Source organism: Amblyomma maculatum, chromosome 3, assembly GCF_055883805.1.
Source record: "Amblyomma maculatum isolate TAMU_Amacu chromosome 3, ASM5588380v1, whole genome shotgun sequence".
NCBI lineage: Eukaryota > Metazoa > Arthropoda > Arachnida > Ixodida > Ixodidae > Amblyomma > Amblyomma maculatum.
In genome coordinates this window covers 113,289,676-113,316,091 of record NC_139346.1, presented here as the reverse complement: position 1 = coordinate 113,316,091, position 26,416 = coordinate 113,289,676, and the positions used below count along the sequence as shown (strand labels likewise).

The following is a 26,416-nucleotide window of genomic DNA, read 5'->3' as shown; positions in this document are numbered from 1 at the left end:
TGTCAGTGGTACTGTCTACACTGAGCTATTTCACATCGCGAATCCTCTAAGTGACTTCATTTCGAGCCACATAAAAGCTTTCCACTTCCCCCAGAGCGGGATTTAAAAACGCACAGATCAATCGTCTTTTCGTTTTCCTGTGTTTTGTGAAATGGAGCTGACCACCTATAGACTCAAGGACATTAGTCCTGGACTAGCTCGCATACCCTCACGGCACCTGAAACTTGTTGCTGATCTGGTTTCCAAACCACATTTTTATATTGATATTCTCATCTTAAAGTATAGTGTTTTTCCTGCTTGCCTTAAAACAGCGAAAGTCACTCCTGTCTTGAAGAAAGTGACAGACAAAAAATATCTAATTATCATACCAGATCAATATAATCTCTTAGAGATATAATTAAGATCAATTGATGGTCAGTTGCTTAGATAATTATCTAAAATAATTTAATATAATCACCCCTAGTCAGTTCGGTTTTAAGTCCGGCCACTCAAATAACTTGGCTCACATCTCTTTGGCTGAATTTTCTAAGCATGGCATTGACAAGGGAGAATTTGTTAGCTTTGTACTTTTAGATTGCACAAAAGCTATTGATATGATTAAACACTTGGTTTTGCTAAAGAAACTTGTATGTTGTTGTGGCATTGTAGATCTAGTACGTCTCCTTTAGAAAAACTACCAGCAAGATCGTAAACAAACAAGCAATATCGATGGACCCTCCTCTCTAGCTTAACCTATTAATCAAGGTGTTTCTCAGAGATCTAATTTAGTACATTCACTTTTTCGTATTATATAATAATCACCTTCCCAATTTTATTAGTCCAACTCACTGTGTTTTATACGCTGACAATACTACTGTGCCATTATCTAGCAGTTTCATTGATGATCTTACTGTAGAATTTATTGCCGTTTTCGTTTTGAATAAAACATGAAAATGGCGCCCGAATACCCGTCTGGTTAATAATCCAAATAGAACAAAGGTTTCAGTCTTCAAGAGTAGTCAGAAAACATTTTAATGCACTCACATGTTGACCTTCTGTTCTTATGCTATTCCATCTTTGGATGACGCTAGCTTTTTAGGCGCTATACCTGATTTTACACTTAAATAATCAGCCCATATCGCGCATCTGCGAAGACTATTTATATTTGGTATCAGAGCTCTGATTAAAGCGCGTCTATTATTTTCATGCTACATTTCCTTATATTTGTATTATGCCTTGGCTCACAGTCGCCTCATTTAAGCGATTGTCGCTTGGGGAATTGCTTACCACTGACATTTATCATCAGAACAGCATATACAAAATCAGGCCACCCGTATTATCGTCTGCAGCAATTTTTCTACTAAAAGTGGTTCCGTATTATATGAGCATCGTATCTCATCTGTCTGCCAGCTCTTTTAGTATCACCCTATAATCATGTTCTTTAAGCTATTCAAAACACCTCGCATTTTTAGTATGTGGACCTATACTACTTTCGAACTAAAACTCCACAAGATTTACATCAAATAACAATTTGTTACACCTGAAAGTTTGTACTAAGTATTAAAAAATGGAAGTAGTTGCCTTTAACACTGAAGACATCCTTGTTCTTGCCTGCGTTTAAGAATAAATTCAAGTTATATTTATTGAATTGCTGGTTTGTTATACTTCTTTCATGTCTAATAGCAGTGTTCTTACCTTTTTTTTGTGTAAATATACTGTTAGCATTGTTTGCAGTTTGACCATTCGCTAGCTATGCTATTATTATTTGTTTTGCTGTAATTATCCATTAAGGGTCCCAGCAGTCTTCTGACTATGCGACCCTTGTCTGTAGTTGTATGTATTGTGTAAATGTGTTCAAACTAATAAGCTTTTTATTTTACTTTAATAAATAGATTGAACAAGGCTTCCCAAAGTAGCGATGATGAGCGGGTTTAGCGTGCTCATTAAACCGCAGTAAAGCTATTGAAGGTAAAAAGTGAGGCTTGTTTAACGGCGGGCAGTCTTCCTTTAGTCATTTGTGGTTGGTTTTAGGGTTTAACGTTTAAAAACACCTCAGGCTATGAGAGACGCCGTAGTGCAGGACTCCGGAAATTTCGACTCCCTGCGGTACGTGAGCGCGCACTGACATCGCACAGCACACGGACGTCACTCCGTTTCGCCTCCATCGAAACGCAGCCGCTGGCTGTCGGTTTAGTCATTTTTTAAACCTGCCTTAATAAGGAGTGTTCGGTGAGCATTCCCTTGGTGCGTCCTTTTCTTGGTTTAGGGCACGATATTATCGTTATCGTGCTTTCATAATTCTTTTTTGACAGAAACATATGTTGCCCTGCCAAACAAATCTTTTCGTGTTTGCACAGAAAGATGTCTCCAGTCACTAGGGTGCCACCAAGTTGACAGTAGTACAGTGGGTACAGTGAAAGTTATCAAACGAACAATGTTTTCCTGCCAAGGAAAACATTGGAAACCTACTATAAAAGGCAAATCCAGGGCATATAAAAACGTACGCTTTGCAAAATCCAAAGCTGTAAATGTGTATTTGCTTCGGTGTAACGTGTTTATATTATTTCAAAATTTGGGCATCTCGCACGTGCACCCAACGCCTTGCCGATCTGAGCGCCTTTTCATCCAAGCAGCGATAATGAAGGTTTGAGAATATGAATATTCTCTTTAATAATTCCTTGAGTTCAAGAAGCAGAAAGGGTTTGTCGTGGGGAGTAGGGAAATAACCGAAGAGCTAAGGAGCATTCTGAAATCTTGCCTGACTTCTTTTTGGAAGAAATCTAATTTGCATATGTATTACCAAGTTATGAGCACCTGAGATGATATAAAATCTGAGTTCAATGTTTCGAACGCATCACTGATGGAGGAAATGGAAGAACTGAAAATAAGCGTCACATAACAAATCTCTGATGTTCACTGCCCCCAAAAAAAGCTTTCAAGAAACAAAAATATAGAAATTAAGGGAATATCACTGAATATAAATTAAAACCTATTTGATATACTTGGCAAACTTAGCGACAGGCTAGTCGAGCCGATAATACAGCAGGATGTCGAGATGCGTCACCACGTGCGTATACTGAATTCATCAGAGTGCCAGAATATTATTGCGGCTTTCAACGGAAGAGCAACACGGGATGAGGTTATCGAAAAGTCAAGAAGCACAAGGCTCACGACGGAATGCATAATAATTTCCCCCACCCTAGCATTCCCCAGCCAAGCAATGTTACTGAAAGAACGCCGTTGCACGCAACTGACAAAAATATCTTGGAGAAGCTATAAAAGAAAAAGGAAATGCGCTGGGAATTTGTCCGGCTGCAAACCGGAGAGATTGTTGCGGGGAAAACAGAAACGTCCTCTCTCATTTCAATCACTCCCGAAGTTTACCTAGAAGAATATCTTCATCTTCCATCATCGAAGTGTTAGTCTGTATTATATTTTTTCCCGATGGCAGCATCATGTGATGTCGCATTACCAAATAAATGTGTTTATCATAGTTTTCCGCGCTGCAAGGCTGAATCTTCAAAAAGCTAAGATTGATGAACTGACAATTTTTTTAGCAACTTCAGTTTCAAATTTGGTATTATCAGACTAAGAGAAACCACGTATACAACACAAGCTTAGACGTGTTCAATGATATCTACGTATTCAAATGCCGGCGCAGACGTGGCGTTGTATTACAACTCGTGTCAAAGCAGATTACTTGCAACTTGCTCTTTGAATTCTACGTCGTGACAGTTTATTACGCAGTGTAAAGCCGAAACACTGTTTCTGCGAACACATACCGTCCACCGGACTCTATGCTTGGCATAATTACTTTGTTTTCTAGATAGACCATACCCTTTGGTAGGCTCTAATGAATTAATTAAGTGGTTACTCTATTGAGTGGTTACTGTAATATCCTTATTGAGTGGTTACTGTAATATCAATATGGATGAAAATACTTCCAGCGCACATAAGTTTGTAACCCTTTCAGATTTCTATCAAAGCATCAATGGAATAACAGAGCTTACTCGCATCACTTCGTTTTCCGAAAGTCTTCTTGACTCGCTATCAGAAATAAAACGCCCGATGGCGCCAAAATAGATTTCGTTGCGCACAGCTACGCGACAATTTTCCAATTATAGTCTAAAAAAAATGCCCTTTCGCAAAATTGTCTATTCTCCACAATATTTTGGAAGCAATTAAAACCTGCAAACTGTCGATTTTTTCGAAGTTATGTGGAATGCTGAAACTGAACCTCGGTGTATGATAGTACAGACCCAATTAAAGCATACGCCACTGTTTCCGGGTTAAGGGAGGGAAAAGGTCGAAAAAATGGTGCAAGCCATGGCTCTCAGTAGAGTGCCTCGAAATAATTCGCAAAAAAGATGAAATGTATTTCCCTTCTGCAAAAACAATAATCCTGAAGATTTGTCTGCGTTTAAAAAGTACAGGAATATTGTGACAAAGCTCTTTGGAAAATCTAACAGAGACTATTTCGAAAATCTGTTGAATGAAGCATCTGTCCACAGTGACTTCATATGGCGTGAGATACCCAAGTTAATAAAACCAGGCACAAAGGAGAATAACTGCTTAGAAATCACCATTAATAATATTCAAATAAAGGACGCGGACATAGCAGGTCAGCTTATCGAATATTTTACGAATTATGTCAGTAGTCCCAGTGAAATACAAAAGCTTTTTAAGCGTGCCTAATACAAACTTTGGTTTCCTTGAACCAGTTGCACCAAAGGAAACTGATTCAGCTTTTATGCCTTCCGAAATATAAGAGCACGACATATGGACGGGACAGAGATCGGCCTATCAAGAATGTTGTTGACCTTCTTATAAAGGTTGTTTCCTATATTTTCAACCTCTGTTTCCGTGCTGAAACATTTCCTCTGAATATGCGATGGTCCATTGGGACTGTCTTATACGGATCTGAAACAAAGATGAAAATTGCCTAATAATGCGGCTACCGCCCCTCTGTTTAGTATGTACTAACCAATATTTTATTCCTGTATACCCAGTTGTGCATTTATCATCTCATGTTCTTAAATATGCATGATGTTATTACACCCAGCATTGAGACGTAACGTAGGCAAACACGCAGAAACACAACTAAGCCGCACACTACCAACTGTAATACAAAACGGAAATCGAACTTCGTTACAACCTGTTATTGTTTACACTACTATGCCTGTATCAGTGGATATGTGCCTTTCAGTTTCCCTTCCATAAACATCAGTACTACTCCTCAATGTTTAGCTTTTGTATGGTATTCCAACAGTGTCCACTGTATTGCTGTTAGTTTCCAACAGTCCTAATCTCAGCTATGAATTATTGTGCGCTTCAGTTACCCGCTGCCAAAAACAGCGTAAAAACCGCCATCAAGCTGCTCGTGAAGCTGCTTTTTCTTTATTCTTGCATTTATTTCTGTACACAAAGAAGTGGTAAATAAAACTGGGCTTGAATATTGAGTACAATAAATATATTTCATTTTCTTAAAGCCCCTTTACCTCAGGAAGGATGAATAAGCAGCGGCTGGCGTCCTTGGGCCTGTTTTTAAGGGAGCCAAAGAGTTCTTAGTGATGCACTGCTTGGGTTGTTCCTATCTCCAAATAAAGAGTTCCTATCTCCAGGTAAACATTCCTATCTGCTTTTTGCCCTGATATCATGCATCGCTGCACAACTGCTCCCTCTGCGCATATGTAGGAGCGCATCTCCTATATATTCGGATATGTATACTGACTGCCCCTTACAGGTGGTAGTTGGCATGTTACGTGGTCGCATACTGACTGTTTTTTCGGTAGTGTGAAGCCGTACAACCGCTTATGTGGCCGAGATAACAGGCGCTCCCAACTGCCGTTGCATCTTTACGAAAAGAAGGTGAGATAAGATTCGTGCGGCTCAGGATCCTTAGATCCCGGGTTAGACATGGAGCCATTCAGCCATGCTGGCATATATGTAAGTACGGCTTGGTTAAAGTCTGGCTTTATGGGGAGTAATCGTTCACCATATGTAGATGATTGCCACTGTATGCTAAAAATTGCGTTTTTGAACTAAGCATCAAAATGAGATCAGTAATTAGATGAGTAGCAATATTCATGGCCTTAAACGAGAATCCGCAAAGAAACCGTCAAACGGGAGCCAATTTGCATTATAGAGTTACACTTGGCGTTATGTTCTTAACGGCGAACCTTAAAGACGAAATTTTAAAATGACGATGACCTCGGTAGGGATGCCTTAAGAGCGGCGCGTCCGTCTTTAGCGATTTTTAAATATGCCTCACTAATTGCTCGTAGTTAGGGCGTATTTAAAAATAGGTCGAAGGAGGGCGCACCATTTAAGGCATCCTTACTGTCGTAAGGAAACCCTTCAAAATTGGCCCCAAGTTTTTCTCTATAATTTAATCTTTTTGTAACAAATCCGTAGCATCAGATAAAGCAAGTCTTGTCGCATATATGAAAATAAGTGTAGAAAATGTTGAACTGAAGAATATTACCGAATTGTGTCACGCTTGGGAGTTTTTAGGCTTTCGTAATTCTAATTTTATGTGTGAGTTACCTACCATAAGTCACTTTGTTTACATTACGGAAGGTCATATACAATTCCTGAGGAACGCCTATTGCCTGCTGGACATCTTGACGAACCACGTCAGCGAGCGTCGCCACCTGGGGTTGTTGGGATGATGGCAGCAATCGGCTGAGCTCCTCTCGCACGACCTCCCGGATGAGGTCCCGAAGGCTCTCCTCTCGCAGACTAGCTTCTGTAGGGGCTTGCGTAGACTGATTGGAGCCGTCGATCTTTGTGGCGCATTCTGGTGTCCATCGTTCTCTCGATGGTCGACGCTTCAGCTTCAAATTCCGCCACGGTTTTTGGCGGATTTCTGACAAGCCCGGCAAAAAGAGACTCTTTAATGGCTCGCATAAGGAAAAATTCTCCATCTTTCCTCATGCAAGAACATCAGATTCCCAGGTTAGACATACGCAGGAAAATAAGTCGACTTCTTATTCTTCATAAATGCTTGTCAGAAAATATTCCCCTAAACCTTCCGAAATGCGTTAAGAAAGCTACTACTAGAAGAACAAGATACTACACCGCAAACGCTAGCCCCAATTTTCGCAAAAACAAACTCTTATAAGAGCAGCTTTTTCTCTAAAAATGTGAACGATTGGAATGAACTGCCACTAGATATTTATGAATCAAACGACTTCCTAAAAGAACTGGAATGTCTTTTCGGAACAAAAGCTCTTTAAGTTGAACTGTGTTCTTGAATTTTGTCCATTTCAATACAGTGACCAGTGTTGAACTTTTGTTCTCAGTTTTTTTTTCCTTTTTGCTATGTATTGCTCTATATTCAAATATTTTTGTTGTGTTGCCCCTCCTGCTTGGGCTAACATATTGGCCTGCAGTAGGATTAAATAAAAATAAATAAATAAAATAAAAATAAAATACCAAAGGACGGCTGGCTGCTATTAACCAAGCCTCACCGTTTATAAGGAGGATGCAAAGTTTTACTGTAATAATTCTCACTGCGGTACGCAATGCTGTTTTCCAGAGCCGAATTCAATCGTTTTTCACCACTTGGGATCATTACGTTCTTTAAAACGGCTTAATACCTGGCTGCGGATGCTCAGCTTGTTCTTGCACTGCCGTTATCACTCTTCGTCGTAAACATACTTCGGATTAAAGTTAGTGGCTGTAGCAGCGGTAATCCAGTGCATTGATGGCATTATTATTCGACTGAAAAAGATCCTCAGATGAGGTGATGGAACCATGCATGTTTTTCAAGAAATCGAACAGGAAGCAACAACGACAAGTGCACAATTTACCTAATGTAGGAGTACGGTCATCTACAAAATCTCTATATTATATTGCAGCGTACATGTTGGCCGGGCCTGCTGCTGGTTAAACAACTTAGTAATAGAGCGCGCAAACTACGCCATAGCGGGGAAAATAATCACACTTGCCAAGCACATGGCACTAAATGAATGAACTCCTCAGTTTGAAGAACGACAACTAGAAATGTGTGAAGCTTTTGTAATCCGCGAAAGGGGTGATGTAAGTACTTTCACTTGCGTTGTGCGAGTGGTCGCAAGAACGGGTTATTTATTCCATGACGTAGTTTACTGGAGACGTGCGTTCTATGGGCGCTAATACAAGACCTCAGTCTCTGCGTAGCTCACCAGGGGCCTTCTGTCGGAGAACGAAGTGATTGAGAAGGAAACGAGCTGCCTTTCGGGCAGTCGGCACTGGAAGTGTAGAAGTCTACGAGAAGTCTACGATCATGTGATTGACGGCGCCGATGATCCATCGATACCAGCAGCGCTTCATGGTAACGGACCGTAGACATAAATTCCAACGTCTTCAAAAAGAGCGAGCTAGATACGGCAGCGGTTGCAGAGGGCCAGCCGTTTTGCAAGAGAATGTCTTCCGTTGTTGACTGGTAGTGCAAGATCGAATATAGAGACATACAACATTTGATTTTTAACTACCGCGAGGAAGTGGCCGTAAAAACAAAGGATAGCTAACACTATTGCGAAGCACTCGTTTTCAGTAACGGAGTAGTTGTGTAGACCAAGGCTGTCGTATATAGGCGACAAAGTATGCAAAATAGCCAGGCTTGCGCTGAGCTATAACCGCAACGAGGCCGACACCGTTGGCATCAGTGTGACGTTCTGTACGGGCAGTAGGCAGTAGGTTGGTAATGCTGGAAAACTGGTGATTACGTCAAAACATGGTGCAACGCTAAGGTACATCCTCGCCGGCTGGCGTCAGGAGGAGAGATTAGGGGAGCCGTTCAGGTGCTGTGTTAGGGGACGATGATGGGCACAATTCTGGACAAAACGGCGAAATTGTGGGCAGGCGTCAACAAAGCTTTGCTTGTTCTTCCAAAGAAGCTAATTTCGAAAACTCAACAATGGCGGACAGATTATCGGGTGCAACTCAATTTTTGCACACGACGTGTTTTAGTAGGGTGAACTGGCGGACATCGAAGCGGCACTTGTTGAGCTCGAGTTGAAGACCGGCACGGATGATGCATGTAAGGTCCTGGCGAATGCTAGGCAAATGGGTTGGGAAACCGGTTGAAAAGACGACACAATTACCTGGATAACAAGACAGATTTTCCATTCAAGGCCACTCATTACGTTCTGCATCATTCTTTCGAAAGTGGCTTGTGCGTTACAAAGACTGATTGGACTAACGCTGAACTCGGAGTGACAAAGGTGGTCTTCGCACGGTCAGCCGCAACCTTTGGTACCTCGCAATACACAGAGCGCAAATTCGGGGTAGAAAAAACAATTCTACGCCTTCTAAGCAGTCTACGGCACCGTCGATTTGTGGGAGGGGGTAATTTGCTACGGCGGTGGCAGTAAACACAAAAGCAATTTGATTCATCCTTCATTTTAACTAGGACCGCGGTTGGCGAAGATATATTACAGGATTCTCGAATGACACTGCGTTGCAGCATGTCGTCGACTTGTTCGGTGATTATAAGGCGGTCTGTGGGAGACATACTATACGGCCGCTGATGGAGAGGTGGGTGAGCGCCAGATCTGAGGTGGTTGGAAACGGTCGTCATCCGGCCTAAGGAAGATTGGGGGGCGTTGATCAAGGAATGGAATTGGTGGAGAAGGTTAAGAAGGTGTTAGCGGCGGCGTGGCTCGAAAGCGCTGTCAACAGAGCGTTCAAAAAGGTACAGCGGCACCGAATCGGAAGCCACACGGATTGGAGTCAAAGCGCCAACCTGGCAAGCAAGAAATGATATGACATCATCCAATGCCAGTAACAGGTTCAAAGGATCAATGAGGCCAAGGAACGCATCACGAACCAGCATAGGTGAAGAGGAAAGAGGATTGGCCACCCGAAGTGTGCTGGAGCCTTTGTGCATATCAAGAACGGCAAGCGACAAAGGTAAGTGGCGCCCGAGGCAGAGAGCGTGAAACGACAAAATTAGTCGTGTGTCGTCGATTGCAGAAGAGGCAGATAGGGAAACAAGAGCCACCTTAAGAGGGGAATGGCTGTTTGATGAGCGACGAGGAGTTTATGCGCAGAGCGAGCACACGGCTCGTTGAGCAGAGCATTGGTCGGTACAGCACTAGGTTCAGAGAGCTGCACCTGAGTACCTCTGCAGTTAATGGCAGCATGAAACTGGGGCAGGAAATCCTGGACGTTCAAAAATGTAAACGAAGGCGGTCTTGAAAGCGGACCAGGTGGCAAAATTTGATTAGTGGTTTTTGAAGCATATGTTGGCAACATCGTTCAAGTAAAAGACATTCGCGAGCTTACCGCTGTCATCCCATAGAGAGTGAGCGTTCACACGGTCGTAGGAGGACAGTCAGTCCTTAACATCCTGGTCGTCCGTGGCACTGAAAATGACAGGATCCCGTAAGCGAAGCGCACCTTGGCAGCTTTGTATCTGACGATGAAGAAGCGACCGGTGGGCTGACGTCGGACGGAATTCTGGCAGCAAGCGTTCGACTGCCCAGCTCTATATATAAGATTACACCCCGCCCCTCCATCAAGTGAAGAGAAGATTTATTGACTTGATGCAACCGCAATGTTGGCAGTAATTCAGATAAGCAGATTAACACCACTAGCCGTAGGCCACAGCTTCAGGGAGAGATAGCAGGGCGATGGAAGCCAGTAATGGCAGTCGAGATTGTAGATTGAGATGCTACAACGGTAAGAGGTCTTGCATTCCTATTAGCAATCGCCCTAATTTCCTTGATGCCGAACATGCTGTGCTTTATGGTTCCCTAGTGTATTTCGTTTTTTCATATGAACGTTGCTGTGCCTCACATTGCTGCTAAGATTCTCCAGCTGCGGTCCTTCCTTAGTTTTATTAATGAATGGTGGACATATTTTATGAAGCCTAAACGTAAAGTATCCGTACCTGCAGCATTCAAGTTTCTCAAGATAAGGAAGGAAACTCAGGAACATCTGCCTAATACTAAAAAGGACTGTGGCAAAATGCGGCGCCATTTCACATAGGATAAACTTCCTGTAGAAGCTCATACTCTTTCATTGTTATGGCGGTGGAGTAGTTAGGGCACTCGACTACTGTTCTCAAGAATGCGGCAGAGAATACCGCATGCAGCGGCCGCTTTTTGATGGAGGCGAAAAGCTAGGCGCTCGTATGCTGTGCGGTCACTGCATATTAAAACTTCCAGGTGATCAAAATTTCCATAAGCCTCTACGGCGTCTTCCATAGCCTTGAGTGACTTTGAGATGTAAAACCCCATAAACCAAATAATCAATTTCGACCATTTGTGTAGAGACATACAAATACATAGATATCGTAACGAAACATGTTAGCTACAAAGCTATCGATATACAGTGAGATACAACCGTATTCCGAAAGAATGTTCTATAGCTCGACCTCAATTCCTAAAGCGCCATCCTCGTGGACAAAAAACAGAGGTTTTCAATGGTTCTGGTTAGCTACTGACCTCTGAATGGACAACGTTTTAGTAAGTGTCGCAAGCATCGCACATGATATTGATTCACTGCTATCAGGGAGGAACGGCGTTGCTCAGAATAACGGAATCTAGGTAGTCCATCCAATGTTTGTTTGCTGGAAAAGGCAGCTGAATGGTAGGTTTGCTCCTCGTCGCTCCTCGTCGACTTAAATTTGATGTAACGCGGCCGGAATACCTTTGACGTGAATACGTTGCCGCTGCATGTCAACGATGCCACTGGCCTGTCTCTTTGCTGCTTGTCGTTTAGTGAGTTTAATAATACCCAAAATAGATATGCACTCTTTGGCTTACCTTGGGCAGCATCTGCGTCAGAATACTGCGAATTTTAGAGCGCAGCATAAAACATTCGAGCTAATTTCTTCCGAGCATGTTCTTCCGCATCTCCTTCATAAGAGATGGCGGCGAAGCCTACGCATCACGGCCATATTAGAGGATAGATTTAAGTACAATCCTAGGTAGTTTAGATGCTCTAGGGTCATAATGCTAGCTGCTTAGCATTTCTTTGGGAACACTGATATTTCAGCAGATATGCATGGTTTGGGATTAATTCATATATATTGAGAGCATTTTTCTCCGATTTGAAATGGTGGGCAGAGGATAATAACGCACTAGATGCTTTCTTGTGTATTAGTGAACATTGTGCAATCCACTTCTTGTGGTGTGGCTAGGAAGTGCGGTGTAGGAAGTGCAGCTACATAGTTTCTCGTTTTTTAATGTTATTGTATCCTAAAACTTTCTAGTGATCTCAAGTTTTAATAGAAATATTTGGCTATGGTACGACGCATATTGTGTGCATTCCGTCAGAAAAAGTCAAGAAAAACAGTACATGTGTTTTGGCCTTGTTTTAAATTTATTAGCGTTATAACTTAACTTGATATCGTTACTAACAAAAACTTTGTATGATGAACGCACAAATGGCCTCAATCGGATGATAATATTTATAAGCATTTGCTTTGTGAAAAAGTTTTCTATTCAGATTTAGAGCGAAACAACTCCTGCTTATGTTTTTGAATATAACTCTATTTTTCTTATTGCTCTAAATGCATGCGATTTATGATCATAGAGATTTACGGTGAAGAACACCCCTTTTTAAAAATGTCTGATTAAACCATTTCTTGATCCCAAATGAGCTGCTTTCAAATTATCATGGTAATCTTGCCATCAGAAATCATGGCCTTACGTGCAGAGACATCCATTGGGGCTCCATTAGGCGGGCTTACATCAACGCTATGATTGTAATCTTCATGACACTTAATAGCACATTTCACTACACTGCACCGAGCAATTTTCCTCCATACTAGTTGAAAGAAAAGGAATTTACAATAATGAAAATAAAGAATTCAGTTGATCCTGTTTCAAGTTAGCAGGTTGATGATACAGAATAGCGACTCGGGAATAAATGCAAATCTATAAGATTAAATAACGCCGCTAATGTATGCCGGTGTAGACATGTATCTTAGGGGGTTATCTGTCTTACTGAAAGCGCTTTCAAATTATATTGCAATAATCCTGATTATTGAACGTGTGATACCAGAGGAATTTTAATGTTGTTTCATACAGTGTGAACACTATAAAAGAGGCGAAAATGTTGTTTATTTCAGCTTTCATAGCCAGAGCGCGGAATGTTTTCTAATTTTCCCGATATTTGGCCCTCTCTTGGAAAACTGAAAGCCGGCCTTTTTAGGCGTCTTAGTCGGTCATATAAACCTTTTCTCTCCCTTTGCCGCCGTAGCCAGAGGTTATGGTGCATTTTCGCCAACCAGAAAGGGTACGAGTTTTCCCGTTGCTCCGCAGGCAATATGGTATGAGCTGTTGCATAGGTGGCGGTACTTGCATGGTCCTTGAGCGCGTGGTCGGTGGTAATGTGTCGCCAAGGTTTTATATGAAAGGCAGAGGTCTGCCCCTTAGGGTTAAAGAACGCAAGGGGCTCTTTCCGGATAACAAGAGGCTGCTCATGGTACCTTTGAAAGTGTCTGAGCCTATATGCGGGCTTTTGCCGACCTGAAAACATTTCTATTGTCTTTGTCGGATTCAAAGAACCGAAGTGAGGGTTTTCGTTAGGCCAAAATCGTCTTGCAGGGTTGAATACAGAATTAAAATATCTTCTGAAAACATTTTGTTTGGGGGGGCTTCGATTCATTGCTAAGGAATGGTCGCCTGCACGGGGTAATTGAAATGCATATATAGAAGGCATGTCTAATAAAACATTTGGACGCCAAAGGGATCCTTGGTACAAAATGTTCTTTGGATGATGAAAATATCTGGGCAATCTACTAGTTTTTATCCCTGAAGGGAATAGCCTAAATGCCGAAAATGTCCTAAAATATTTTTTACTTCTTCCATCCGGCTCCATGGGAATCCGTGCTCCGATGGTTCGCAAAAATGCTTGCGTATGCGGTCCTCCCAACTGCCAAAGCCAGGATTGAGGTTGTCCCGCTGGTGTTCTGCGAAACGGGCTTCTGAAACCAAACCCCTTGAATCCTGGATGGGACACTCTTGCTTCTTTGGATCCTGCTATCATTTCATATTCTGGTCTTCTTCGCGAGATAATGTTAATTGAAAACTCCCTGTTTCTAGAATGTTTTCCTGGGGTAAATCTATTGCGGTTTCTAAGAAAGTGATGTGAGAACTGCGGAGTGATTGCGTGGTAATGACCGTTCTTTACGGGCTCTGGTGTTGCTATTTCGTTTTGACGCTTTCCTTTCAAAATACCAATATTCGATTTTACAGCCGGTGTAAATCTGTTAGCGACATTATATGGAATGAGTGTTGGAGCCGGCATTGGTAAAACAGGTCTATTGTGCTGTGCGAAAAAAGGAGTGCTACCTGCCGTGTATATCGTCTTCGATGGCCTCTGAGGCCTTGCCATTACTGAAAGTTTTGGTATTGACAGAGGATTGCACGAACTTGGGGGTTTACTAAACGATGTTGTTGGTAACGAGATTTTTTTGCGAACAGTAGAATGCTCTGCTAGAGAAGCACTACTTGATTTCTTCGGGCCTGTAGCATGTGGGGAAGAACCCAGCGGTGACGGCTTCAGGTTTTCTCGGTCCTCATTCCCTTTCTTCTTATCGGAGATGCCTTCCAGATGATTTGTCCTGATTTTGTTATGAATGTTATGTTTTTCTGGACCTCTTCGGCCGGTGTCGGGTAAATGTTCTATTACGGGCATTTCGGGAAATTTTGGTATTGTCCTCGAAGTAAATGAACTCTTTAGGTTCTTTAATGAGGTTGTTGTTAACGCTCTTCCCTCGTTCAAAACTGTGGGAGAAGCTCTTTGGGACCCGCCACTTGATTTCGTCGGAACTGTTATCTGTGAGACAGATCCTGACTGTGGTGACTTTAGCAAACCAAGACCCCTTTCCTCTTTTCCCGTCTTTTTATCTAAGATGTCTCCTTGAGGCTTTTTGACAGATGTATTGTGAATAAGTGCTTTTTGTGAGCCTCTTTTCCAGGCACCTATTGAGTATTCGGGCACATGCTTTACGGCAAGCTTCGGCATCGTTCCAGAGGTAAAGGAAATTTTTGTTTCATTTAATCGTTGTGTTAGAAACGCGGTCTCCTCTTTGGTAACTATGGGTGATGCTGTTCCGGAAGGGCTAGTTATTTGTTTGGGAGCTGTGTCCTGTGGAAATGGGCTGGATGCTGGTGGATTTATCTTTCTGGAACCTGCATGGCCCTTTGTTTTTTCTATCTTCTCACTCCATGTTTCTTCTTTCGGCTCTGTCATTGTGTTCTTACCATTGTTTTCTGTTTCATGACCGTAGCTAGAGCTGTATGTTGTACTGACTTCTGGATTTTTATCATGTTCATTCACCTCAGAGAAATATGTCAAATCTCCGCTTTTCTTTACACCAAATTTGTCGGAGTCCTCAAGTGAGTGGTCCCGAAAACCTTCCCGTACTTTCACCCGCCCCGCTGTTTCAAGGGGAGGGTGCTCGTTAACTGGAAGAGGATTTCCACCTCCGTAATCTTTTCTCCAATAATTGCCCGCTGCACTATTTCTGAACGTATTGTGCGCGGCTCTATTTTTCCATGTACCTGCCTCTGCATCTGATGCTCCCCTTCCTCGTTGCCTTTGCCAGTCTCCGGGCAAAGGCTGATTATATGTTGTCGCGAAATTCTGCCTTTGTGTTTCGGGGTATGTCGGCTGCACGGAAGTTATTATTTGATCACCGTCCGATGTCCCAATGAATCCTCGATTTCGCGCACTAGTACCTCCGTGAAAAGAGCTCGAGGTTTCATCGGTTTCAAAGTCTTCTGCATCTTCGTTATTTTCTTTACGTTTACTAAGCCCTAAAGTGTCTTTCACGAGATGTGTAGCGTTCTTAATTCCTTTTTTTAAAAAAGAGACAACCGATGTGGCCGCACCTGCTACTCTCTCTTCTAGCAATTTTCGCCTTCGTTGCCGTTCCTGTCGTTTCCTTGCAATATAAGCCAGTAGGCCCCCCCTCCTACGTCTGGTGCTTGTGCGTAAGCCCAAAAGCCGTGTTCCAAACACCCCTTGCCCGTTTCTATTGTCCCGACTTGATCTTAATGCGGCTATTCTTTTCTTTTTCCTTCTTCGAAGCCTTGAAAAGATTCCTTCATATGGCCAGTCTTCAGAGCTGTCATTTTCTCGTTCGATTTCTGAACGTATGCCTCCAAGTGCCTCCCTCTTGAACTTGTGCAAAATACCTGCCGCAGGAGACAAACATCGTAATGAAAAGTAATTGCACCCGAGCGTTCCTTTAAATATGTTGGTTTACTCATAATTCTGGTGCAATATACTATACTGGCAAATGAATTTTGAGCCCGAGCTTAAAGCAAAATTCTAAGTAGCAGGGAGAAAAAGGCGTATCTTAATCGCGTTGCTATGACAATAAGTGCAGATTTCTGAAACAAGGTAGTCATTTCTTGTAATGAGGTTCTCTATCAATTTTCTGTCAGCATTACACAGATACTTTTTTTTAAGGTGAGCATCACAAAACATCCAATCTAAACTTTTGGACCAAGTAAGGTTGCTTGGAGCAATTATTAGTATAATAATGAGGAAATATAAAGACATTACGAGTGTTTATCCCGGTTACTCATAATTATCTTAATGTAAGCTCTGTTAAGCATGGCTATACAGCAGATGGACTCCTGCACCGAAAATTTTACGCACTAGCCCGACACAAACGTCCCCATGGCGAGACTGAGCAACCAAGCGCTGGCGAAAATTGTTGTTAAACCTCTGGTCTAGTCTTGCGGTCAGTGGACGTGAAGGAGCCCCGGGTCTCCGACATTTCTGGAGCCCTACACTACACCGTCATTCTGTTCAAGGTCAAACGCACAAGTCAATGACGTTGGAAGGTGTGGCAAAAGTAGGGCTCGCGCTCTAAAATGCATCTTTAGGCACCATTCTATTCATGAGCTATGTATCTTTTGAAATTTTACGTACTTTACAGAAATTCATGCGTTATTACTTTAACCCTGTGTAAAAGCAGGCAAGGACTTCACTTTCAGCAAATTGCATTTTGACGCCTAATATTGTTTTGCAGTGCTGCCAACATGAAGAAGTAAAACATGGCGTGTAAACTTTCAGGTTACTGTAGGCGAGCTCTCTGAGTAGGTCAGAACTATACACGTTTAAAAAGAGTATTTAGGACGCAAAGCGAATAATACCTGGTTTTATCATAACATGCGAGTTAAATATACTACCTTCTAAAAGACGTCAGAGGTAATACGTTCACTGTAAGAAACGGGTGCGGTCCTTTCGTACAGCTTGGCTTTTCATTTTGTTTATGCAGTGAAAAATCAGCCTCGGACATGTTTGATGCATTCGATATATTAGCACGTATTCAGAATTAATGGCCATTGTAATGAGGCCAACGAAAAATTTACGCATACAAGCAATATAATTCTTACTTTCTGAAGAAAGAAAAACAACCCGTTTTGCGAAAGACATGTTCAGAAAAGGCAAACAGGTTAGAAACTTTTTGCAGCCGTTACCACTACTGCAGTTCCTATTCGCGAGCAGCAATCGTTCGCTGAACGGGCACATGGCCTTCTTTGTTCTACCATAAACTCAAAACGTGCGGATATTTCAAGGAAAGGAGTTCTGAATGTTAATTGTTGCATTTTAGTGAACATCTCAATAACAAAAACTTTATCGACAGTCCTTTCCTTCCTATGGTTTTAGCTTGCTCTTAATCAAAAAATAAAGAAAAAAAAAACAAGCTCCGCGGATCTATCTATGACAGCGGGATCCATTTGCATTGAATGCAAGACGAATTTCAGACTCAAAATTAGTGAGCATCGGAAGTTTAGACTGTTGCCGTCAATATGCTCTCAGAATTATGTTAAAATAATTTACTGTTGCTCCACAATTATTTTTCAAAATCGCAGCCCATTGACTCACATGGTGTTTTAATTACTTCCCGCAAACGAAGGAGAAACTCTAAATATACATTTCTGCATCATATCGCGTACTTAGATCATCCCTGTGATGATGGTGATTGTGGCGAGCGTGCGGGTGGCTCGAAAGGAAGTGAAGTGTGGCCGCGTGCGGGGCGTGCCAGTGCGCGTGAGTTTGTTCCGGCAAGCGAGCGGGTCGGACGCTCCTGGGCGTCGCTGGCGGCGGAGTTCATCGTCCTGGGCCTGGCGTTCAAGGCCGGCTCGCCAGCACCTGTCGGGCACCTGGTCCGAGGTCTGGTACTGCCCAGCGCTTCGCCATCCGGCGAACAGCTTGCGGAGACAGCTCAACCACTCCAGCGTGCCTGGCCGCCGCACTTGTGCTGCCGCACTGGTGCCGCACTTTGCAGTACCCGGGCGTGACGCGGTACCCCGCGGTACACCGCAGTACCCCGGACTGTGAAGCAGACGCCGGATACAGACGCCGGAGCGTGGCCTGCCGCGCTACCGAGTCCTCGGGCGACTGGAAGTCCCAAACCAGAAGTAGGACGGTTTTGTGTTGGGACATATCCTATTGGGAGAAGCTAGGCTGTATGCATGTCTGTGCCAGTTACGTTAATTGGTCAAGAAAAGAAAAGCGTCCGTGTGTCTGTGAACCTGCTCTGCTACCTGCCCAGAGCTCCTGAACGGACCTGGGCCCATATATAACATCACAATTTGGCGAGCCTGCCAGGATCCTAGAAATTAGTAGATTCAAGGAACTAATCATTCAGAGAGAGGGCAGAGAGTCGAGGACGGGTTCACACGCATCGCGACGTTTGAGCAAAGATGGAGCTCGAGGCGTTGGAGCTGATGAGCGAGCAGCTAGGTATGACGCTTAAAGAATTCCTCGGCTGGTACGAAGAACAGCTTAGCATTGACAAAGAGGAATTAGAAGCGGACTGGGCAGTAACGCGAATGGATGGGCGGCTTACGCCTAATGCCGAACCCAAGCATTTGCATGAGGTTACAGAACTCCGTGAAAGACAACAGTGGTTGAAGGCGACCGAAAAAACACTATTAGAGCTTCGAAAACGCGTGACAGCGGAGGAGAAAAACGCCTCGTTTCATGGTGTTGGACGTTACATAGATAGAGCTACTGGGTTGGATCAGAGCAGCCCTGACAAAGTGACCCTACTGTTTAATGAAGCACATGGGGCATTACAGGCCGCAGCACCTGCTAGTAGTGTAAGATCACATCTAGAGCATGAGTACAAAGCTGTGAAAGACCTTACGAAGCCTTCAGAGCTACATGTGCTCTGTTTTGACATAGATACAGTTGGACACCGTCCTAATATGTTCACCTCTGTTCTTAACGAGGTTAAGAGCTCCATAAGGACATATGTCTGCATGGAAAGGTGCCTTACTGACTGTCACAGTAATACTGAAAACGTAAGCACCTTGATAAAGGATCACAGGGAAGGACTATGCATCCATGAGAAGGTTGAGAATAAAGTCGTTGTGAGCAGAAATGTGAGCATGCGTGAAGATGAGAAAATGCATAACGAGAGTTTAAGAGTCAAGACTGTGGCTGGCCTAGGTTATATAAGGCTGCTACGAAATGTTGAGCGTGAGAAGCTCGCAAATGGACTGTTGAGCAGCACTGGAAATTCTCCGGAACGTCGAGATGGCTATCTTACTTTAGATACAGCTGCAGCGACTCACACGCCTGGTGAGGATCGCCGCCGGAAAGGTGGGCGACCGAGGCATACCAAGAAAAGTACATATTCTGATGTTTCTAGACTATCTGGAGAACAGGCGGAGGCGAAAAACTGGCCGCAGATCTTCCATGTTCCCAAAGCCGTAAAATCAGTGATGGTTCATCTCAAGAAGAATGTTGGTGGCCGGAAAGAACACCCCCTACGAGAAGCAAGCTGTGCGAGAAAGTGCAGAAGTGCGCGAAGAACCTCGACGTGCAAAGCTCATTTCCGCAAGCACATTCGGTTTAAGCCAAGGACGGAAATGAAACCACATGCCATAAAACAGTGGCATCGTACTCACTGCCGGAAAAAAGCAGCTTGTGAAATAACGGAGGATGTTGCGTCTTAGAATTATCGAGAAGTCGAAATCTCTCTACCATGCGCCAATTGTGTTTGTTAAGATGTCAGACAACGCATACGATTGTACAGTAACTTCCGGGAGTTCAATAACGTCCTGAAGTCTGACTGTGGGTTCATTCCGCGCATTGATGCCGTCTTCATCCTTGCAGGACAGAAAACGTTTTTCTCCAAGTTCAATTTTACGAAGGGTACGTCATTGGAAGGTCACTATGGTTGCTGGAAGCAGGAAAAAAAAAAAACGGATTTTTCCAGTACTTCTGGACTGTACCACTTTCGATATATGCCTTTTGGCATCAAAACACCACCACCACCTAGAAAGGGCTCGCACAAAACAAGACATACTACGACCGCAAGAGTCGGCCGGGGAAGCTACAGCCTGGAGAGAAAGTGCTCATCTTCCTGCTGGCCTATTCAAACAAACTATTCATGTAATGGCGAGGTCCATTTGAAGTTGTGGGCGTGAGAAACGAGGTTAACTACCTCACTGACTTGGGAGGTGCAAAGGAACAATTCCACATCAACATGCTGAAAAAATATGAGAAACTGCGTACCAGTTTCCCCACCGTGGCTGTCGCCGCTGTAGAAGGAAACATGTCAAACACACATCCCATCTGTCGCAAGAAATGTGACTACAGTGACTGTATCCCGCTATTAAGTTTGTGGCACGCAAGGACTACCATTGATGCTTAGGTGTCGCAAACTATGGGAACTTGCTTCCATATGAAGTGCGAAAGAGTATGTCAAGGAAACTGACAATGTGGGCGCTGACTACGTAAGCCGTGTGTGAACTTGAGCCTGCATTCTGCAGCCTTGTATTTCTTGTGTTAGTGTTTAAGTCCTGTGTCTATGTTACATGAGCAGCGTGTGAAAGTTGTGGGAGTGTGTTTCTGGTGTCCGAACAAAAATTAAAAAAAACGAACTCGTGTGTTGCATTGTGAAGTTTTGTGTGCTTCTGATTTGGGTTTATTATTGTTGTAGTTTGTTCTCTCCCCGCCACGTTTTCCCCCTCCCCGGCGCCAGAACAGTTGCAAGAAACTGTCTTGAAACGGGGGGAGGTTGTGATGATGGTGATTGTGGCGAGCGTGCGGGTGGCTCGAAAGGAAGTGAAGTGTGGCCGCGTGCGGGGCGTGCCAGTGCGCGTGAGTTTGTTCCGGCAAGCGAACGGGTCGGACGCTCCTGGGCGTCGCTGGCGGCGGAGTTCATCGTCCTGGGCCTGGCGTTCAAGGCCGGCTCGCCAGCACCTGTCGGGCACCTGGTCCGAGGTCTGGTACTGCCCAGCGCTTCGCCATCCGGCGAACAGCTTGCGGAGACAGCTCAACCACTCCAGCGTGCCTGGCCGCCGCACTTGTGCTGCCGCACTGGTGCCGCACTTTGCAGTACCCGGGCGTGACGCGGTACCCCGCGGTACACCGCAGTACCCCGGACTGTGAAGCAGACGCCGGATACAGACGCCGGAGCGTGGCCTGCCGCGCTACCGAGTCCTCGGGCGACTGGAAGTCCCAAACCAGAAGTAGGACGGTTTTGTGTTGGGACATATCCTATTGGGAGAAGCTAGGCTGTATGCATGTCTGTGCCAGTTACGTTAATTGGTCAAGAAAAGAAAAGCGTCCGTGCGTCTGTGAACCTGCTCTGCTACCTGCCCAGAGCTCCTGAACGGACCTGGGCCCATATATAACATCACAATCCCCAAGAACGTGTGCATACCAGTATTTTACAATGTGTACTTTTGCCTCCAAATTAAAGGTGCCACAGTATCCTGAACCTCTAATTTAGATAAAATTGTTGATTTTGAGCAGGTGCCCATAAAGTTGCAATATGCATAGCTTCCACGGCGGCAAAATAACCGTCATAGTACTACGGCGCTACTCAAATTTTTGCTCACAAAGATGAAAAAGAAATTCAATGGAAGGCGGTTTTTTACAACATAAACGGCAACGTCTTTAATACGTAATGTACAGCCACAACGAAGTTCATGGGCATGGTAGAGACAACTTGATTGCTGCATGAAAAAATGTAATGCGCAAGAATTTCTGTGCTGTAATTAGAGGACGTCATCAGGAGCTATGGACAGGATAAGTCTAAAAAGCTTGTCAAAACATTGGTGCCAGTCATTCATAAGGCATAAAGTTTCTCCACGTCAGTGCTCGAAACCCCACCTGACTGCATCCAAACCGAGCACACTAACTGCTACTCTAGACCGATCTCATGCAAATGTGTCCACAATTCTAGTTGTCTAGGTAAACGACGCCGCAGGGCTTTTATGAAAAGGAAAAAAGAAGACACTCCCCCCCCCCCCCCCCTAAAAGCAAATTAACAAAAAATAAACAAAAGCGAAATAGTAGGGAAAAATTGAAAAGTAAGGAAAACAAAGACTGCATTAAAATAAAATCTGAACGAAAAATACAAAATACAAGAAAGACAAGAGCTCCATTAGGAAAAACAAAAGCAAGAAAATTAAGAGCACTCCATATCTAGTAACTCCAAAAATTAAACTGTTTTATGTTGCAAAAGCAAGAAGAGGCAGAACAATCTTATAAAAGAACTGCGCCCGCAACTCGCAATATTTTTGTGTTTATGCCCGTAAAGAGACATACGAGCACCAATGCAATTTTTCACCTGTGCTATCATTCTGTAATAAAAGGGCAGGAGCGAATGTTTGCTTCATAAATTTAACGTTAACAGTTTCGGTGTATTGGGTAACTCGACGTTTGCATATAACACACTGTTACCGTGAGCGTCAGTGCAAGGACTTCAGCACCCTTGTCATTAGATCGTGTGCCAATTAGCAATAATATTGAATACTATGAAAGAAACCAATGCGATTTTATAACCGAAGCGCGGTATTTTGGAGCAGGCGCCCAGGCTCACAGCGACACTGCGTTTATTCATATAAAAGTACATGGGGAATGTGAATACATTTTTTTTTTCGGCCGATCGTCAAACGAATCGATTCCTCGAAACCTGATTTATCAAAGTACTCTTCTGATTACAGATAGTCGCAGCTAGACAAATGTCTTGCAGCGGGTTTCTAGGCCAGCTGATTACAGCTCATTTGGAGCAGGATTCCTTGTCACGCTCACTTTTTCTAGTGGCAGTATATTGAAATTTGTGTCACTGATACTTGTTCAGAAATATTACTTTGATTTATTATTCCACTTGCAAGACTTTATTAATACTAATACCAGAGCATTTAAGGATTCTGCTAATACGTTTTTATCAGTGTTAACTTCTGGATTTCACTGTAAATACAATTTTAAATCGCTGTTTAAATTCAGCTACTCCATTTATTTCATCCGTTTCGTCAACTGGCAGATGTGCAACAGCTGAAGCAGTCGCGCTGTTTAATTTTTGCCAAGTGATAAAGGTGAACTTGTGCAGCGAGAGCACTGAAAAGAGGCTTTGTTAAGTGCAGCTGTGCCCTTAAAAGGGCTTCCTAAGTTATCCAAGGCAAATTTTGGTCCCTAAACTTCTGATGGGTGTTTCTTTTAGATGCCATAGCCTTACCTAATGGAGAGCTCCTTTTGATTCTGTGAAACAGATGTTGCATTTCACTGCTGTTCTGGTTGTTTGCGTCCTGCTCATCGAAGATGTTTGGGTAACATCTTCCATGAAAACAAGTGCCTGGTCCATATGCCTAAGTAAAAAAAAAACAGTGATGTGAAACTTTTATGCACTATCTTCTCCTGTCGCCAATGAACTTGATTGCAGTGACTGAATATTATAGATGAAAACAGCACTTACTGACAGAACTGCAGAAAAGGGCCAAACACTGCTGACGTGTTCGATCTTTTTCGGCTGTCCCTTCTGTAAGCGCAGTTTTCGTCGTTCTCTTGCAACCTGCAGCAATCACACCGACTCTACCTTCTTCTTGGATTGAATATAAATGCAGACGTACTCTGGCACGTCACTGGTCCCCTTAAAACTAACACATTAAAATTAGCACCCCATTTCGCATGGATGAGTGCGTCAAAAACTACTTTGGAATGCAGTACTGCACATACTTAGCAAAACAATGTAGGGTTGGTCCAAAATTGTTGTTAAGATTATAAGTACGCTTTTGGGTACGCAGTGATAGAGCTCACTATGCAACTGTTGCGTCAAGACAAGTATTGACATTAACAAAGCATTAGAGGATCAACATTAATATTTTTCGCTTTCCGTAGTTTGGAAGCAGTAAAGTCTTCTTTCAGGAGCTTTTCGGACACGTTAATGTTGAAAAAAAAATATTTCTTGGTGAATGTGCTAGAGCCACGCTAGAGTTGCTGGATAGAAATACATTTATATTCTCATTAGGACACGGACAATGAGCGTTGAGCGGACAAAAATTTAATATTACCGGCTTCTCTTCAACGCGATCCATTTCGTCGTCATTGAACGGGAGTCTGCATATTTAAGGTCCTTTCTAACGAGGGAATAATGGACCAATTCAGGGGCCATAGCCTACAAGAGCCTAATGTCAAGTTTGCATTTCATTTCTCGGTACGCCATAGTGACCGCTGCCTCAGACCCGAACAGAAACTGGCCAATCGCAGAAGTCACTCATTACCGGCTTCCTGTGGAAAGAAAGCCTTCCTCACTTGACGCAAGCAGCGGCTTAGTGTATGCTGTGATAAGCAACAAATACTGGCGTCCTCTAGCCAACAAGCCAAAGCTCGGTGATGTCGCTTCCTACACACTCTATAAAGCGGAGTCTAGATTACCGAAGAACAGTCACCAACGCCTCAAGAACAATAGGATCCCAAAGGAAAACTATATAATGGGTCCATACAGAAAGTTTCCAGAAAGTAACTTCAAAGAATGCTTTCCTGTGAAGTCTCTACATTCAAATCGACAGAGCGTTCCTCCAACCACTATCAGTTCTCTACCACGTTAGCTTGAAATAACCTCCAATTAGCGATAGATACGGAATGCTGATTAAACGAAAATGTTTTTTTCACAGCTGATGACATAAATAAAATCAAAATTTCAATATTGTACTAGATTATATGAATTTTTTGGAAATATAATGTGCCTGAGATGAAATTTTACATCATATATTTCCGACCCTTTCATCACAACTTATGTGGAAAAAGGAAATACGACAGACGCTTGCCAACGCCCTGGTGTCGCAGTGCGAGAAAAGAGAATTAATATAAGCAGTAATGAAGACGATTGAAGAAAACTTGTGCTAGTAGTCTATGCTAGATTGAAAATGAAGTGTATATTGACAAGGAAGGCTCATTACCTCTTTTGTGTAGCCTCATTTCACTTTAAAGTTTGCGTCCACAATGACGATTATGAGCAAGGCTATATATGAAACACACTGCACTGTGATAAACAATTGCACAATAAATACACAGTCGGATGCTCTAGAACCACAATAAGCAGAGCTGACAAGGAGTAAGGTAGGTCATTTCGCTTAACGAAAAACAAAATCTTAACGAAATAGGGGGATTTCTGGAAACGTACCCAGCAAGAGCTGCCGTCCTCTTCTCGAAGCATTATTTTGTAGGCTCCGCGTTTCCCTAGTTGAAGCAAGCAGGGATAGTAGCAAGGAGTTCTTGTGGAGTACTGAAAATATGTGTAAAGGCATGCTTTATTCGCTGTAATAGAATTATTCCTTTAGCGACAAGTGTTCTTAGAGAGCTCTAAGGGTGACAACTGACCAGCGGCATGTGAAACAATAAGCGAATTAAGCAGTTAATTTGAAACTGTACATACGTTCAGAGGTACCATACAGCACAGTAAGTTGTTCATTACAGGGACATTTGGAATAGTTGATATAGTCATGCTGCTTTGTTTTATGACAGTGGTATTATCGTACATTTTGCAAAAAATAAAGCAGCTAAAGAAATAGCGAGTGTTTCCTAAATGGATTAAAGCGTGCAAACCCTGCTTCGAAGAGATTCCTCTCGCGGGTTTAGCATTTACAGATTGATGTATTAGCACAGGGCTTTAATTAGTTTATTGAAAAAAATAGGCAAGTATCGGTCGCATTTGTTGGTGGACACGTAAACAGAGCAGTAAGGGAACGGAGGAAGGCGTTAGTGAAAAAAGAAAGAACGAGGTGCCATAGGAGAGCGCTATGGAATCATTTCTAACAACATTTCATATTTAACGTGCACTGACTTCGCAAAGAACACAGACGTTTGAATTTCGCCTTCATCGAAACGCTGAGCCACAACAGCGTGTGGAAAGTGTGTCTTAAGTCTTTATTCGGGGTGACTGACAGGTGCCCTCACTGTGACACTGCCCCTGAGATCTGTGATGTGCGTCACTTGTTGTGAACGTGCCCAGCAACGGCTCGAGTTAGATAACTGCTACTCACGAAGGTGGGCCTGCGGTGGAACCGCGATTGTGATTACGAGAAGTGCACAAAGGACAATGACTACACCGCCCCCCCCCCCCCAACCTCTGCGACTACCTTACTGAAATTGGACTTCACTCCTTTTAAGATTATATCTCCTGCACTCCATTCCCCTTTTCTCAACTTATGCCTTGTGGCAAACTTGTCGAGAA

General features: G+C 43.3%; 1 long non-coding RNA gene across 1 annotated transcript; it reads right to left on the bottom strand.

The window, feature by feature from the left end:
* Positions 1–12,473: 12,473 nt before the first annotated feature.
* On the bottom strand, positions 12,474–25,458 carry LOC146195726 (uncharacterized). The gene is made up of 3 exons (XR_014706043.1): positions 25,367–25,458; positions 23,423–23,552; positions 12,474–16,121 (listed from the first exon to the last, which is right to left on the bottom strand). It is a non-coding gene; the product is annotated as an uncharacterized LOC146195726 (long non-coding RNA).
* Positions 25,459–26,416: the final 958 nt, after the last annotated feature.